Here is a 17,626-nt window from a genome sequence, read left to right on the forward strand (position 1 = left end):
TCCAGCAATAGTCCAGTGTATTGTTATACTCAGGGTAAGGCAGTAGTATGCTCCCTGTGAAAATGTAGGTAAAAAAATACTTCTGGTTTAGTTGTGACACAAACCCTCATTAAATAATTCATTTGAATACCTCTGAGTGTTTTAAACCAAGCTCTTCAGTGGCAGTGTTTCTTCTCACAAAGCCCTTCTCAGATGCTGCACTTCAGTGGCATTAATCTCTCATTGCCAACTCTTCAACAAATAAAATTCTTTTGCTGCGATTTTAGCTTTCTCTTCTTTTCCACTTCTGATGTGGTTTAAAGCCTGCAGTCACAACTCTGATAGCTTGAAGGCATTTGATCCTACAGTATTTATCCATTTTTTTTTGCTTTGTTACCCAAAGGAAAATTAAGTGCTGTGCCTCAGAACAGTGAGGTCTGTAACATACTGATGCTTTTGGAGATCTCTGACAGACATCAGTCTTTCGTAAAAAATGGAAAACCTGCATCACTAACTTGGGAAGACAGTTTTTAGAAGTGCCTGTCTTTGCAGGTGCACATCTAATAGTTTGTCACAAAAACTGTACTAAGACATGATTGCTTCTGATTAAATGATGATTCAATGTTATTTTAGTTAACAAAATATCCTCTACAATATTGAAACACAGGAAGTTTCACCTGAGTATAGGGAAGAAATTTGCTGTAAGGGTGACTGAGTACTGGAACAGGTAGACCAGAGAGGTTGAGGAGCCTCCTTCTCTGGAGATATTCATAATCTGCCTGGACACAAACCTGAGTAACCTGCTCTAGGGAACACTGCTTGAGCAGGGAGGTTGGACTAGATGACCTCCAGTGGTCCTTTCCAATCTTACCTACCCTGTAGTCCTGTGATTTTGTCTTTCATTCTCCTCATACTCATCAGCCTGAAGTACCCTAGTAGGGCAAATCTAGGGATATGGACTTTGCTCGCTTTTAAAAATACAGTTTTTTGAAAAGAACAACAGAGAATTTCTTGTTTCTCAGAAAATGCAGATTTCTTTAGGTAGGAGTAGGACATAAGTCTGCTGACACAAAGCTTCTCTACAGCACTGTGCATGCTTGTCTTAAAGATTGCTGGGAAATAAGTATGCCCTATTTTATTAGGGTTAGGTCTTAAAATATACTCAGTAAATTCCTGATACACCTTTAATCCTTTTTGACATGCAAGAGTATATCTAATATGTGCATTACAACTTAATGTTGTAAGCAAGTAATATTCCCTTCTTGCAATAATTTGTAGGCACTGGGGAAGGAGTTTATACCATTTTTCTTTGATCTGAATATAAAGCTGCAGAGATGCTAGACAGAAACTTGAAGCCTCTCAGGAAGACATCTAATATGTTGCTCTGTCACAGGAATAGACTAAAAGCCTCATTTTGGCTTAACTTCTGTCAGCCAATGGGTTCCTGTTGCATGTTGAAGCTCTTCAACACTCTGCAGGTTAAAGCCCAGGAGAATCTAACTCCAAGTCACCCTATGGGAGATTGGCAGATGCTGTGACAACCTCTTTTAAGCTGATTCATGGAATAATACAAAACATCAACCCCACAAAGCTGTTCTAAGCATAAAGGATGCATTAAAATGTAAAGCCTTGACCTACTCAATGTAGGAGAGCTATTCTCTGGTATTAAGTTATGTGATCAAAATCCTATTAAAAGGATTGAGGTGATTTACACAACATTGAGCAAAAGATCCTTAGAAGTGTTATTTGTTTTCAAAAAAAGCAGGGAATGGTAGAGAACCAAAACTCTCACCCTTACTTACACTAAATATGACAAGGCTACAATTCCTGTCATTTTGAGACAGGACTTGAGCAAAGAATTTCAGTTAATAGAGGAAGACATATTGTTGAAGGTCTTCTTCTGACATTTTAAAATTGTGCAGCTACTTACAGGAAAGCCTATGAATAAATCTTCAGGCTAAGAAATGCCATGAGAAAATGAGATCAGAGCTTGAAAAGCAGCCTTCATCAAAAACATATCAATAGGAAGCTCATCTTTTTAGAATTAAATAAGACTTGAGTCAAGAATAGAAAAAAATTTCTCATTTTAAAGGGAAAGTATAATCTGAGTATTAGACTTCAGATCTGTAGCTGAAATAGATTGATATTATCTTTCCTGGAATCAGTAGAACTATGTCAGCTGAAAGCTCAAAATTTGGTATGACAAAAAAATAGTGTAGCAAGAAAATCATCATGGCAAAAAGCCTGTTTGTTTGCATTCATACTTAAAATTCTCAATATTCGCCCATCAGTAGGAATCAACAGCTATTCGAAGAAAATATAGTTTTGCTGTCAGATACACAACTCAGGCTAGGCTTAGTTAGCCAAGCAGACACTTGGAGGCTTTTCTTCTATAAAAAGTATTGTAATTGCTTTCACATATGGCAAATACAATTATGTATATCACCAGTAGGGTGGATTATAAATGCAATCCATGAACAATGACTTATATTTCAATAGATAGCAGCTGTGTTTCTGTAAGGAATGTTGCAGGAACTTGTGGCTAAAGCTAAAAAAAAACAAAACCAACAAGGCAGTCAGGTAAAGGGGAAATGTAAGTTCCTGATCCTGAGAAAAGAAAGAGCTAGACTTAAATTAGCTGCTCAGCTTGCTGTACTCAGCCCTATTCAAATATGCAAGAATGATTGATTTAGAGAGTATGCAAAACTTGTCTCTCTCAGAAAGGGTACAGTTACTATTGAAACATGTGTGCCTTGTTTTAAACAATCTCCATGACAGAAGGGCACAAAATGCTCATTTGGACTAAAATTATTTCACAGATTATGGAATTTACTGTGTCTTATTTATAAAAGTGGCTACCATCACAGATGTGAACTGTACAAATGGACAGAACAGATTGATTACTCCATAGATAATCTCATTTCACACATAATTAAGAAAAATTAACATTTGAAATATGGGAATAAGTCCATAATCAATTTCATTTCAAGAATAATAAATAAGTTGTTCTAGATGCATGAGAAGTGCAATTAAAAAGGTGTCCCAAGTAAAAAAAAGTTTGTTATGAGCACTTTATTTTCTGTTTTACTTTTTGTTTTCCTTTTACTATTAACAGATCACCTTACATTAGCCATATACTATTGCTGCCCTAAAGAATATCAGCAACTGAAGTTCAAGACAGCCTGTGAACACAGTAAGAGAATACTGTGGTAGCCTCTGTCTTCACAAACTCATGAAAAACATAATAAAGTGGTTTGTGACATAATTGCCAGCAACAAGAGACAGTCAGTCTTGCATGCACTATGTATCTCTTTTGGAGCATGATTTAAGATTTAAACCAAGTTAGAAATAAAGTCAGTTTCTTTTAAAATATTTTACCCAATTAAAAATTAAATTTTAAATTTAAAATCCCGACTCCATTGAAGTCAAGGATGTTTAGTTATGATCCTTTAACTTGTGACTTAAGATTTTCTAAAACAGCCCCTCTATAAAATTTTACTGACATATAATGAGCATTTACATGACACTAGTTCCAGCAGAAATCAGAACCTTTCTGTACTTTACCTGCTATGAGAGACCATCCAGCCCTGGAAATCCATAATTTCCATCTATTATCATCTACCTAGACAGAGGAGACAGAGGTCATTGTAGTAACAGAGGCAGCAGAGGGATTTGCTGAAGCAAATGATACAATACAGCCAAACATCCTCTATCACCTTTTGCTGCTATGGCTGTTGTGCTGTTTTGTCTGTCCTGTATTTGACTTTGTCCACAAAACATACTCTTCAAGCACCTCCCAGAAGTAGAGCTAATAAGCTTCAGAATTTTCTTGCACACTTTATTTTCTCTGGGATTTTCTAGGGAAATAGTTTTATCTGTAGTTGATGGCTTGAAAGAGAAGACAAAACAAAACAAAATTCCCAAATTTAATATCTTCCAAAGGCTCCCACAGGCTGTACGTCTAGCTGAACTCACAGGACTTGTTTTGTCTGCCAGACAACATTTGTATTTTTTGTTGTTTGAAAATTCTATGAGCAGCGAAAGTAATTTCCTTTCCTTACAAGTAATATTTATAAAAGGACTTTTTGCTTGGGCTCCCAGATACTAGAACCCTCTTAAACCCCCACCCACAAACCAGAGTGAGTAGGTCTGATCATACATCTGAAGGGTGGAACTTCTGCCACCAAATGGAGGGGAGCAGTGGGGGCCTACGGCTCTGCTGCTTCCCAAGTTCTATCCAGCCTCTTTAAACACTGCATCAGACCCTCGACCAGAAAAAAAAGGAAAAATTAACTGCTCCTTTGCGTACGATTTATTCCATTAAAACAAAAAAAAACATTATTGCTGAACCATTGTCAGAAGTGCTTTTTGCTCCAGCTTGGTCCTGTTACTGTCTTTCCCCCTCACCTTGCTCTGAGAGGTACATTATCTTCAAATATATTATGGGATAAGTGTCAGTCAACAACCGGTCTTAGGCACTTAGCAATCCCCTCTTCTGAACTGCAATCAGTCATGTCACCATTTCAGCTCAGACTGAGAAGAAGGTCTCAGGGAGGTGAGCTGCTGCCCTCACACCTTGTTCTGCCTGCAGCCCATCAGCTGCATTGCCCCGGGCCCTCAGCAGGCTCCACAAAATCATGTTTGCCCAAGATTGTGTTCCCCTCTCCCACCAGCCATTACCTACATGGGCATCACCTTTCAGACCCAGAATCTGGTTTGGGTGTGCCTCAGAATAGCTTTGGATATATAACCTCACCTTGTTCCACAGAGAGAAATAATTGTCCAGGAGAAGAGAAAAAGTCTCACAAGTATGATACACTTCTGTTAGTGTGCCCAAGACAAGGAGAGAAACCCAGCAAGTCCTGGACAGTGAAGCCATCAGTGTGGAATTGTACTGGTGGTGTACAGTACTGGGATTGCTTTGAAGCATAGCCTTGCCCTGTGGTTGCTGAGAAGTCCCCTAAGCTCTACCCATCTCCCACGTGGAAGAGATCTTTAATGTTCCTAGCAAGATCACTGTTTTTACACACTGGTAGTGACTGCTAAAAAATACAGTCATGATTAAAAATCTAGTGTGAGAAGTCACCCAGTATAAATGTTCCTGAAGGATAAATATCTTGTGAGAGTAAGTAAAAATACCATAAAACCTTGGCTCATGCACAAGGAGGAGACTCCCAGGGAAGGAGGAGGCTGCTCAATATTCACATGCATAGGACAAGGCCAGGAACAAAATAGTGACAAGATCACAACTAACTCTCAGTTGTGTAACCCCATGGGCCAACACCTTGTTTCTGTACTTTTTAATGTGTAGTACAAGGTCTTTGTCTCAAAACATTTTGGGACATCACCTGAAAGCTGTAAATTTTAAGCAGTTTATCTGATGCTAAAACCAGACCAAAATTCCATCTCACTCATTTTCTTTGTGGTTGTGAAAGTTAAAACCTTCTTCTTCAGGACAATGGAAGGAAGAATATGTAGATTATCTGTGTATAATTAGTTCTGTAAGCATGGATCTGACCAGTTCCTCATCACAAGCAAAGTGATTTTCTTTGAAAAAAGTGATGGCAGAAATTTTCATGTGGGAAATTGTACTACATTATCCTCAAAAATTTTTGTTACAGTGTTTGCCTACGATTTGCTGGACTGTTGTGAATCCTAAACTGCATTTTATGTTTGTCTTATGGGAAAAAAAAAGCCTTAACTAAATCATTTCCTGTGTGTGGTCTGAAGCTGGTTATCATGAGTCAATCAGTCACACTTTCATACACCTCCTCTGTAAGTCTCTGGGGTATGCAGAGAGTTATTTTTATACAAAACAACTATATTTCCCTGTACCTCCAATAAACACAAACTGTGTCTCATATTTTCATCACAGGCATAGGCAGACCACGATTCCCTGCAGCCCTGCAGTGCAAATCATACGTTGTGTGTGATGGAAACTCTGTAATTTACTGGCATTTCTGAAACCAAGATGTATATCCCTGTACCTTATTTTCTCCCTTTTTCAGTTAAGACATTTGCTCAAACATTAACATTGTTGTCAACTGTATGGTGAGTAATGCCTATGAAGTTTAGGGGAAGTGTGAAGCAGGGGAAAGTGTTTTTGGGGTGATAACTATCTGAAGGAAACAGCATGTAAAAGATTCACAAAATCCCAGAAAGTATTTTCATGCAAACCTGCAGATATTCTCCAGAGTCTCTTAAAAATGACTAAGGAGGTGCTGCCTTCACTGAGTTTGTAGAGCACTTTCAACTTTAGTCTCTGTCTCCAGCACGAGGTGAAAAGTCCTGTGATGTTTGCTACTACCCACATCTAATTTGAACCATTTAGCAAGCCTCCAGTTCATTGTTTTAAAATCATACATCTTAAAACTGCACAGCTGTTCACCTCTTATTGCCAGCTAGATAACAGCTATAAAATGCAAGCCATAAGACAAATATTTCTGCAGATTTGCTAGGTTATAGCTATCCAAAAATATTCCCTCTGCTGCCCAATATGCAAACACCCTTTCTACTGTTAGGTTTTATGGCTGCCAAGGATGGAAGCTGCAAAGAATGTGATACCATTGTGCTATACCATAAACTGCTATTTCACTAGATTTCGCAATTTCTTTGGGGAAATCTAGTACCAAGAAAAGAAAAATATGTGGAAACCCCCCTTAATTTATTAGAAGTCCCTTTCTTCTAAGATACAGTCAAATACATTATCATAAATATGTTTTACAAATAGTGCTCCAAGTACAGAGACCACCCTAACTAATGACCATGTATAGAAACCTGGGGTTTGCCTGCACAATACTGCTTCTCCAGTTCTAACAGTTATGCATTAATATGGTGTGAAAAACCTATATATAGAATGCTTTTGTTAAAATCAGATTATACTAATTCTATATGAAGTGCTTTAATGAAAAATGCTTAATGGCTGAAATACTATAAGACTGCAGTTAGAGTGCAGGTGCAAAAATGATATTCTACACTCCCTGGAGAGCAAACTTGTACATACTGTGAAATATCAATTAAAGTTTATAGTTGCCTGTACTGGTTAAATGTCTTTTTCATGGGAAATTTTCATCTTCTCTTATGAAGCACTCACTCGGGTCAAAATGTGTACTGAATTATGTGGGCATTTTGAGTTATTAAGGAATAGATTTGTTTTACAAGCAAGCTGCAAGCATTCTTTGCAGTTTTTATGAGGTCATCTACATGACTTTTAAATGGTGCTCTTGGCCAGCCTCGATTCTCAGATCAGTTCATTAATTCACACAGCTGTCTTTAAAAACTACAAGAATAATATATACTGGAGTCTGGAAGAAAGAGGTGGATTTCAAGGCTGTATTTCAATCAAGGGGCCTGTTGACATCATAAACTATGAGGGGACAGCCTAAGCTGTTTTGTGAACAGCAGCAAGCTCATGATTGAAATACAGCCTGTTTAATTAATTAATTTAGAATATGTGGAGAAAGGATGCAAAATTCACTTTCATGTGAGCACACCTCCCAGAAAGTGTCAGCTGGGACTTGTGCAATGTTCAGCGTTGGCAGAGGTTGTCCCGAATAAAATCTCCTATTCTATGGTATATGCTATGGTAGTCAGCCTGCTCACACGTTTCTGGATCTGAATGGGGAAGACCTGGATTTAATTTCTGATTCTGCCCCACTTCTTGGGTGGTTTTGGACAGGTGGCTGACTTCCCTGTGTTTCTGTTTCACGCTTTTAAATTCTGGGATAGTACATATTTTTTTCATTTCTTACCTATCTTTTTTCTATCTTGTTAAAAGTTTGTGCCATAATCTGTTTGCCAAACAATGTTTGTATCATAGCTAATGCAAACTCTTGAGATCTCAAGATGCTCTTGAAGAGCAAATAAAATCTTAACTACATTAACACAGGAAAAACTTGTTAGGGGGAATGTTTAAAAGCATGCAACACAGGCTGAAAAATTTGTATCAAAACTTTCTAAAAACAGTATGTGCTCCCTATTTTTAATATGCCTCTCCATAGTCTAGTAGAGAGCAAAGGTCAAAATCTAAGAAATACTTGAAACTAAGCAGGTTTATAGTAGAAAATGGATTCATTCAGAATGTGGTGACTAAGGCAGTGATGATCCACCCCAATATTTTATCTCTTCCCCTTCCCCTTTATTTATTATGCAAATAAAAACTGGCATTAAGAGTGAGTACAGAGCTAGAAATTGAGATACATTTATACTTACCTTTATTTATTTTTTCAAGATATTTGAATTAAGCCAAATAAAGTAGTTTAGAGGCATATTTGAGCTGATTCTCCTGCAGCTGATTAATGGATAATGTTTTCTGAATTCACTAAATTCTGAATGCATTTATAATGAAAGCAGTCATCATGCAGTGTGCATTCCAGGTTTAAGCCCTTTCCTTTCTTTGACTTTAGGATGAAGCTATACTGAGAGCTGTTTGCAACTCAGATTTTACAGGTTGATGATCTGAGACATCCTTAGAAAACCTGCTGTAACCTGCTCTATCTGCCAGCCTCAGCAGGATGCTCAAGGCCAGAATGTACCCACTGTCACTGCTGCAGAATCAGAGATCTCCAAAGGTCTACTCAGGAAAAAGAGTAACATCAGCACCAACAGGACCTTGCACTGATGCTGGCATATCCATTTGCTAAGTCAATACTTGGATTTCAGTCCTTAGGGTTCTTCTCTTTGGAGTTTCAGATCAGGTTACCAGAGTTCTATGGAAGGAAGTGGAAAAGTACTGGCAGTGACACATTTATCACCACTTTACCTGTAAATGTGTGACACACAGATTATTTACCTTCCATTTGCTCTCTGCCTGGCAGCAGAGACTGAAGCAGGAAGAGATGACAGAGCAGTTTTCCTGAGGAGTTGTGCCATGGCTGACACTGTTCCCAGTCTGATTGACAATTCCCTGTCATTGTACTCAGCCTGGCCCAGGATAAAACATGGGGACAGGAGACCAAGGTACCCAGCCTGCAGTGGGAATGAAATTTTCCATGCCACATGGTGAGAATCATAATGAGGGATGCCCTCAGCAGCCTGCTGGTGCATCGCAAAGGTGCAATAGGAGTCCCTGTCAGAGGCACTGCCATCCAAGCAGCAGGTGTGGGACACCAGAAAATAAATATTGGCTACTAATCAAATGAACTGACTTTGAGGAAAGAAATGGAATAGGGCCCTTCATTTAAAACATGGTGCAGTTAAATACCAGTGGAGGAGCAACATGAGGGATGCTGGACAAAGAGAAGCAGAGTTCCTATCCTAAGCCTCCAGGGCATGACTTTATTAACTAGCCTGAGGAGAAACACTGTAAGAAGATAGCTGAGTCTCTATTACGACATCCTGTAAGGAAGTCACTGTGCACATTAAATGTATAGAGAGCCCATAAATGACATTGTAACAGTGGAAATCATTGAAGATCACATATAACCTGCTTTTTAACTTAGAGCAAGGAGGAATAGCATAAACCATCAGCATTGGCTAAAGAAAGCTCTGAAAAATTCAGGATGTGTGCTGTGAGGAGTCTGGATACTATTCTAACCCCATTTTTGTCAGAGCTCAAGGACTGGAAAGAACAGAGCTTTGGGGTCCTGCTAGGCACACCACTGCAGGACCTTGGAAAGGGTGATGGTTTCCTGCAGTGGGCATTTTTCCCCCCTGCTGCCTCCGTGAAATCCAGAACTGTGTAATTTGAACACCAGCTACCTATTGATAATATATTATTTGAAGAATGCCCCTTCCCTGAAGAAGCACTCTAAGGGCTGCCACTTGGGTTTTGGCCTGTTTTTGCATTTTAACCTCTTTATTAGTTAATTTTGTGTTTTATGAGCCTCTCCTGTGAGACAATGCTACTCAGTACCACTAGTAATATGCAATATATGGGCAGCCAGTCCTACACTTTGTTTCCAGCATTACCTCTCAAATATCTCATTCATAGTTAGTATCTTTAGTTCACCAGTGAAAAATGTTATAGTTTCTCAAAGTCCAGTTTGCCAGTTAGGAGAAAAGAGGCAAGTCTTCTATATACCTCATGTAGGAAACAAGTTGTGGATCTTCCATCCCTGGAAGTGGCCAAGGCCAGGCTGTGTGGGGCTTTGAGCAACCTGGTTTAATGAAATGTGACCATGTCCATGGCAGGAAGGTTGGAACTGATGATCATCAAGGTCTCTTCCAACCCAACCCATTCAATGATTCACAAATAAAAGTTTGCAAAAGCCTCTCAAGTACTTATTTAGAGTCTACACATCTACTTTTGAACACTGATGCTTTAAATTGCATCTCTCATCCTCACGTCTACACAGGAACTTGTGACAAGTATATTTGTGTCTAGAATGCCCTTAAAATATCTTCAGAAGTGTCTGGAAAGAGCTGTAGGCTCTAGCTATGCCTCTGGAAATCTCATTATAGTCCCTGACTCATTCAGGGCAAGCAGGCGGGACATCCACCATCATGGAGAGTGTGATGAAAGCTGGATGGTACATGGATGATGAAATTCCACACATTGCAAAACCTATGCCTGTCAGGACAAATGGTTTTCTCTTCCAGGACAAATCCCTTTTTCATTTTAAGCTAGAATCGCTGCCATTGAATGTGCTGAAAATAAAAAAAAAAAAGCTAAACCCTGGATACAGGGCTTCCTTAGTCCTTGACAGTGTTGGCATTTTGTGGAAAAGCAATCAAACAGGTCATAAAACACTTTGTGCAGTAGTAAGCCATTTGTAATTGTGAAGCAGGAAAGGCTGTGACACCACATGAGCATCCCCAGGCACCATTGGAAAAACTAACCCTTGCTTCTTGTGCTTCTCTAAATTTTCTGTTAGGAAAGCACCCACTGCATGAAAAAAGCCATATAGATGGAATATCATTCACTCTTCAAGTCTCTACAACCACTGCATCTTCTTGTTGCAGGAACCAGGTAACACTGGCTACTGTTGGTGGTACAGTTAAGCTCTCTTTGAGGTCTTTGCTATGTTTGGCAGGTAGATGCCATCAAAAGGAAAGAATAAAAGAGCTGCCCAGTATTGCTCAGCTTGCCTGTTAGCTCAGCTTTACTGTTCCCATTTCATGATACCTTTATTGTATAACTCATACAATGTTCAGTCATTTGGCCTCATAGGTCACTTTCTGGACAGAAAACACACCTTTCCAAAGTCACATTCTTCCGTAGATTATTTTAGTTATCCCAAAATCTTTCCTTGTAAGACCCCTACACCTTCAAGCTTGCTACATATGCTACATATAACAGTTGAGAAGACGGCACTATTTCCAGTATTACTTTTTTTTTAGCGTTGCTGGCTTCCAGGAACATTTGAAAGTATTAAAATCACCTGCTCCAGCTTTCTGCCAGTTCTCTTCCAAACTCAGACTACTTCAGTTATTCCATTTTTCTCACTTATGCACTTTTTTTCTAACACTCTGTAAAAAAGACATGACATGGGAGTTTTGGCAAGGATGCTCAGGACTTTTCCTCCTTGGGTCATTTCCAGGATGTAGTCACGTGATTTTAAAAGATTTGCCCTTGCTTCAGGCATGAATTGGCCACAGCAACAGCTGTGCTTCACTGATGCTTTTGCACCTCTCTCCTCCATAACAGGATTTTAGGTGATGGAGCAAAGCAGACGGTTCCTAATTGTCCTAACTACTCCTACATGGCTTCCTCTTCTACTACTGCCTAGAAGTGAGCAGGAAAAGCAAATGGAAAACACTTCTTTTTTTGTTTGCAACAGTTGTTCTAGTCTGCAGCTGTGTTTAATTAATTACTTGGGTAAGTGAGATGGATAGAAGAGCTTTTCAAAGCTGTTGAGAAGAGAGCTGTCTGCAGCTAATTATACTGTTATAATAATCCCATGGCATTCCTCAGACTTTTCATCCACTGACTGAATAGCAGTTTAGCAAAATATCCAAGGATCACTTGCAGTTTTTAATAAACAGCTGGGAAGAGTGGTAAAGCAAAATAGAATCCAGCTAGGAACAACTAAAAGATTTTTAGCTTGCTCACAGACAAATCATAAAAGGTCAGATACCAGGAAAATACAAGCAGGATTTTCAAAATGTTTCTCCTCCTTTGCCCAAAATATTTATTTAAGTTTGCTTTTTCATTCTTTAGCTAGTTGACATGATTCATTTTAACAAAAATACTTAATACTTATCAGAACCACTTGTGAAAGCTCCTTGTAACTGCCAAGAGGGAAAACCAACCAGAATATCATATAACATTTTGCTCATTTTGGGAAGAAAAATATATATGTGAAAACTGAAATAGTAATGCCACAGAGCCAAAAGAAAGATTTTTCAAGGACTTTATAGCATGGGTCTTTTTTTTTTTTTTCCCCCAAAACATACTTTTTGTCAAACATCCTAGGTTACACCTGAGAAATTAGACTGGGGGAGGCAAAAGAGAAACATTAAGTAGCTGGTGAATTGGGAGACCCGTAATAACAAAATGACAAGTTGTTTTGTTCTTCCATAAAATGATATAAGACGGGTTTCTTCTGCTTTGTATGTGTAACTCCGCATTGCAAATTGCTCATGCAAGAGACACAATGTATGAATCATACTGTGAAAAGTAAAGAATAAAAATGGAAAAGATCTTCCAATCTCTGGCCAGAGAAGTAGTTTTATTTCAATATGTTTATCTCTGCATAAGCCTTGGTGAGCTGTCAGTGCATAGAACATTTCTCAATGCTGCTACCTATTATAAACAATATCCCAAGAGGCATATCTCTCCAAAAAACACACGTGAAAATAAAGTGCACACATGCAACATTAGTAAAATCAGTGCCGGCCAATGTCTAATGATACCCATCAGAGCCACTGCTATGAAGGTTTTCTGTTTGCTGAGCTTCCATTCAGGCAAAAAACCATGATGGGAGATGACATTTAACATCAATCTATATCTCAGTTTAAACATCATGATTTTTGATTTTGCTGTGTACAAAAACATGTTAACTCAGAATGTTCTCTTGAGCATGACAGGTTTAAACATTAATGGAAGTGTTAATTCAGATTTCATGTCGACAGTCCAGCTAATATTGCAATTGTAGCAGCCTTTCTCAAAAGAGACACATATTTGCAGAGCTCAGTATGCAGCAGCTACTACTTTGACAATGTGCCAGTAGCAGACTCTGTAGGTAGACAGTGGAAAAATATTTCACTTTTGTGGAATAAGCCTGAGTATGGGCAGGCAGAAAGGAGACATCACTGTCATGCGCAGACAGCCAGTGCAGACACAGCCTGGAGATTTCATTTGGCTGCCAACTATAGACAATTTTTTGCAATGGTTCAGAGCTCTACACACCGAGCAAAGACAACATTTTTCCAAGCTAAATTTAAGCCTGACACTTTCATTTGGAACATGTCATTAATAATCTCACCAAAAGGAAGTATCCAAACACCGAGCATCCACAAAAATATCCTTAAAGCAGTTGTTGCAATGCAACAGCTTTTAAATCCTGTTGGTGATTTTCTCATGTATTGATAAACCCCATTAAGGGGGGACTGAGCTTGCCAGTACTGTTTCTCCTGTCTGCGCCTCACCTTTCCCTCAAAGGAATAGGGCAGTGTTTTGTTATGTTTTTTTTTTTTTTTGTGGGGAGCAGGGGTGTTCTCAGTGAGGACAATTAACACTTGAAGCCTTAGAGATGTAGCTCCATCTCACCAGAATCATGTGTGCTTATCATGTGGGCCTCTGGTGTCCTCTGAAGGTGACTTACTGTCTCCTGAAGGGTCCTAATGGAGGTAACCTCTGCCTGGACAGACGTGGCCTTTCAGAGCTGCTTGCGTCCCTTGATCTCTTGGAGATGACGCAAAAGGGAATGGAGTATGGGGGGAAATACTAAATGTGCATCAGGTGATGTCCTGTTTCTTTCTCTGATATTTCTTTTGTAATTATGTTTTCTTGTTTCATAACATGGCCACATAACCCTCTCAAATGAGAAGACACCTGCAAAGTCAGCACCCAGAATTAAGTACTTATCACGGAAACAGAAGCCTGGATCCTAGATGGGACTGGATCTCAGTCCTCTGTGGAGATGTGACCAATTCTGTTTAGCTTGGTCAGGAAGAGAGTTTGCCTCCAGCCAAGCAAGATGGCATCGATAACTCAATTGTAACAATACAGCTTTAGGCTTTGTGCCATTTCCTTTGACTTAGTCCCTACAGAGTTTTCAGTGGCCTCTCTGTGGTTCTCAGCTAGAATAGGTATGTTCAGCAAACACAGGCATGCACATAACAAAAACTATATTTATGGATTCTTGTTGGCAATATTTGTTTTTTTGAGTGTGTTTTTCATTTAGGGGTTCAATTAGTCCTACTGAACACTTGAAAGATCAGCTTCCAATTTAAAGGGGATTAAATAGTGTTCTTTTAAGTTCTACTGGCTTCCAGTCTTCTGAATATGAAATAGAAAATGTCACCACAGTCAAGTGCAGAGGGTATGATCACATAATGACTGTGAGAAGCATGGCACTCAGCCCCATCTGAGGCAAAAAAATGTGTAATTTCCATTTGGTATTTCCAATGCTAGTTACAGCTGAAGTCAACCAGCCACATTTTCTACTGCATGTTGCATGACCTGGATTCCCCGGTGCCAGTGGGAATAAAGTAAATGAATTCAAAGGATCCCAAGATGATATCAGATAGGCTATCTCACATGGGATTTGCACACTGAGAACCTTTCACAGTGCTCTGGACAGCAGCAAACTCTTGCACTAGTGCTGCAATAAATCAGCTACAAGAGTAGCCCATCCCTCCTGGCACCCAAAAATCTCAAAAGTGATGGAACAATAAGAGATGATAAAAATCAAAAAAAAATGGAGACCGGAAAGGGGAAGGAGAGTATGGCAGACTAGCATGTTTCTATAGTCACAGATGTATAGAGTCTGGTGACCCCATAAAGATGTAGAATATGAGTGTACTGCATTTTCTGTCACTTCTCTAGGGATTTTCCCATTTCAGTGACATATCTCAGTGCTGGAGACACTTCTGCCTGGAAAACTTTGTGCCAATCATTCCTTGACTCTGGTTCACAGTGGTAAATGAACAAGATATGGGGGAATCAGGAGGTAATACATGGTCTCCCTCCCACCTGGTCTTGAGATAACTCCTTCAAAAGATAAAACTGCAAAGTGACCACTGAAATGGACAAGGCAGCAAATATAAAGACAGAAAATGTATTTCCCTAACAGCTCCACCACTGCTAATTGCACGTGACATTTATAAATGAGCTGTATATAATACAGAAAGGCTTTGTTGATTTGATATGTAGCAGGGGGATTTTGGGTTTTTTTCTATCTCACCAACATAGTTTATAGATCACTTGGCTTTTCATTAGTGATTGCACAGCACTCCTGGTGCACCAATGAGTGCTTACACGGTAAGTTGATATTCAGGCAACGTTTGTAGGATAATTTAGCTTTCTTTTGGCAAAAATATTGGATGGAAGCCATTATAGGATTCAGCAACATGTGACCAGTGAGCCAGCCACAGCTCAGGGGCGGCCAGCTGATGGTCCCTGTCCTATGTCATATGTCCACCACATGGAGGCTCTGCTATGTCACGGTACTAATACCTTCTACAATAGGACTATGTTATTTTGATATGTGTGCTGTTATTTAAACCCCACTCTGCTTGTTTTGGAGAAGATCAGCTGTAGAGGAATCAAAACTTGTAGCAACTATAGGGTAGAATTTATATTAATCCCAGGTTATTGAAGTTACTTTCAAAGACAGTCACCCTGTGCACCATATCTTATGAAGAGCAATGATTTATTGTCAAGAGAGTACACTTTATTCTAATAAATTTTTCTTTGGAAATGAAGCTCAGCTTCCAATGGGACTTCACACATTTTACACTTTTCAGAACATGAATTTTAGATTTTTTGAGCTGGAACTGAACAACAAAAAAATCCTACAGTGATATTAGGTAATTTTCTCTTTAATTTTGGCTAAAAGAACACTGCTTTTTGAAATGCATTCCCAAAATCTTTGTCTAATATATTTTTTAATCACTCATGCGTTGGAACCTCTGACATTCTTCTTTAGACAATATTCCCAAATCTAATCAACCAATTAACATTTTTTCCCCTCCTATTTGAATGAAATTCGCTGCCCTTAAATATTTTCTTTGAAATTCCACTTTGGTTAAAGACTTATACATATTATAATAATAAGATAAAAAAAACCCCACCTAATAATGATTGTTATATGCATGTTTGTTGCAGTAGTAGTGTCGTCTGTTCAAAAAAATCTGATCCATATGTCAGATATATCCTGATGGACAGTGGAACCCTTGCAGCATGGATGCTGTAAAAGAGATTGGCATCCTGTCAAAGCCAGAGTGCTTGAGGGTGAAATGAGGCACAAGCAAGAGGTCCACTAACCCAGTGAAATGTGCTTGATTGGCTGTGCACGATCTCTTTATCTTCTAACTCCTTCTAGATTCTCCTCCCCTGCAAGGTCAGGCTCTCAGAGGAGCAATTTATAAACTCACAGCTCATATTCTGGTTGCAGTTCCAGAACTGACACAAAATTAAATCAGTCTTGAGTGCAGCAGGATACAAAAATTACCTTCCCAGTCTACTGAGCCCTTCAAGACTTCCAATAAATCTCCCAGTGGCAGCATTCCAATGCTGGTTGCCTATCTTCCTTGCCTTACAAAAAGACCTTGAAATGGAAAGAGAAGGGTTTTCTTTGAAGTCATATTTCATAGCACAAAAAGACATGCACAGAAGCAGCTGACTTAAGTGGTTTCCCTCTCTCGTTCAAAGTATTTTCTGAAAAGTCTTAAATGGGACTTTTTAGTTAATCCCCAGAACTATTAATTGCAGGGGCCACAACACATATCAAAGCAGGTGCTGATATCAACAAAGGCTCCTTTTAAAAAAAGATGAAGGCAAAACACTTCAAAAATATGCAGGCTAGAAGAAACATTGTTAGGCTTCATCTAATTGCATCCCTCCCCTGAATATTATTGCAATCCTCCCTAAAAATCTTAAACTTGAATAAGTATATTCACTTCATCTTAGAACTGACACTGAGTGCAAATGTAATATATCCCTCTGTAATTATTAAATTGAGCAAGCCATCATTATCTCTAGTAAAATTCCCTGGGCTTCAGTAAGAGATGCGCTGAGTTTTAGAGCAACCGTTTCACTTACTCCTGTGGAGAAACAGGAATGGGTCTTGAGGCTGGCTCTGGTCCTCTCAGAGCCCATTTTGCTGGTGTGGGACCTGGCATGGGCTCCCTGCACTATCATGCTGGCTTGTTCCTCTTTCCCGAGAGCTCATGGTGCTGGAGGACTGGCAGGGCCACCTGAAGGCATGGTGCCTGAACAGAGGGGCCCAGGAGATGACTCCACACTATTACCTGAGGATGATGCCACTCAGGGAAGGAACAGCTCCCAGCAGGGAGAGGGTGACTGCCCTGACACAGGTGACCACAGGCATCCAGAAAGTTTTCAGAGCCTTCATGAAGGTCACCCTATCCTTTCATAAAGGGCTGCTGTGGTTTCTTTAATGTCAGTCTTTCTGTTGCTTGAACCAGATAAAATACTGTGCAGTGGACATGGATAACAGCCCTGGCACCTCTCAAGTTTTGGTCCTGATGCTGATGCAGGCTTTAGCCTGGGACCCACTTCTATTTTAGGTGTAGAGCC

General features: G+C 39.4%; 1 long non-coding RNA gene across 1 annotated transcript; it reads right to left on the reverse strand.

The window, feature by feature from the left end:
• Positions 1-2,453: 2,453 nt before the first annotated feature.
• On the reverse strand, positions 2,454-16,617 carry LOC128818944 (uncharacterized). The gene is made up of 3 exons (XR_008440606.1): positions 16,539-16,617; positions 3,544-3,601; positions 2,454-2,527 (listed from the first exon to the last, which is right to left on the reverse strand). It is a non-coding gene; the product is annotated as an uncharacterized LOC128818944 (long non-coding RNA).
• Positions 16,618-17,626: the final 1,009 nt, after the last annotated feature.

This window comes from Vidua macroura, chromosome 1, assembly GCF_024509145.1.
Source record: "Vidua macroura isolate BioBank_ID:100142 chromosome 1, ASM2450914v1, whole genome shotgun sequence".
Classification (NCBI taxonomy): Eukaryota; Metazoa; Chordata; class Aves; order Passeriformes; family Viduidae; genus Vidua; species Vidua macroura.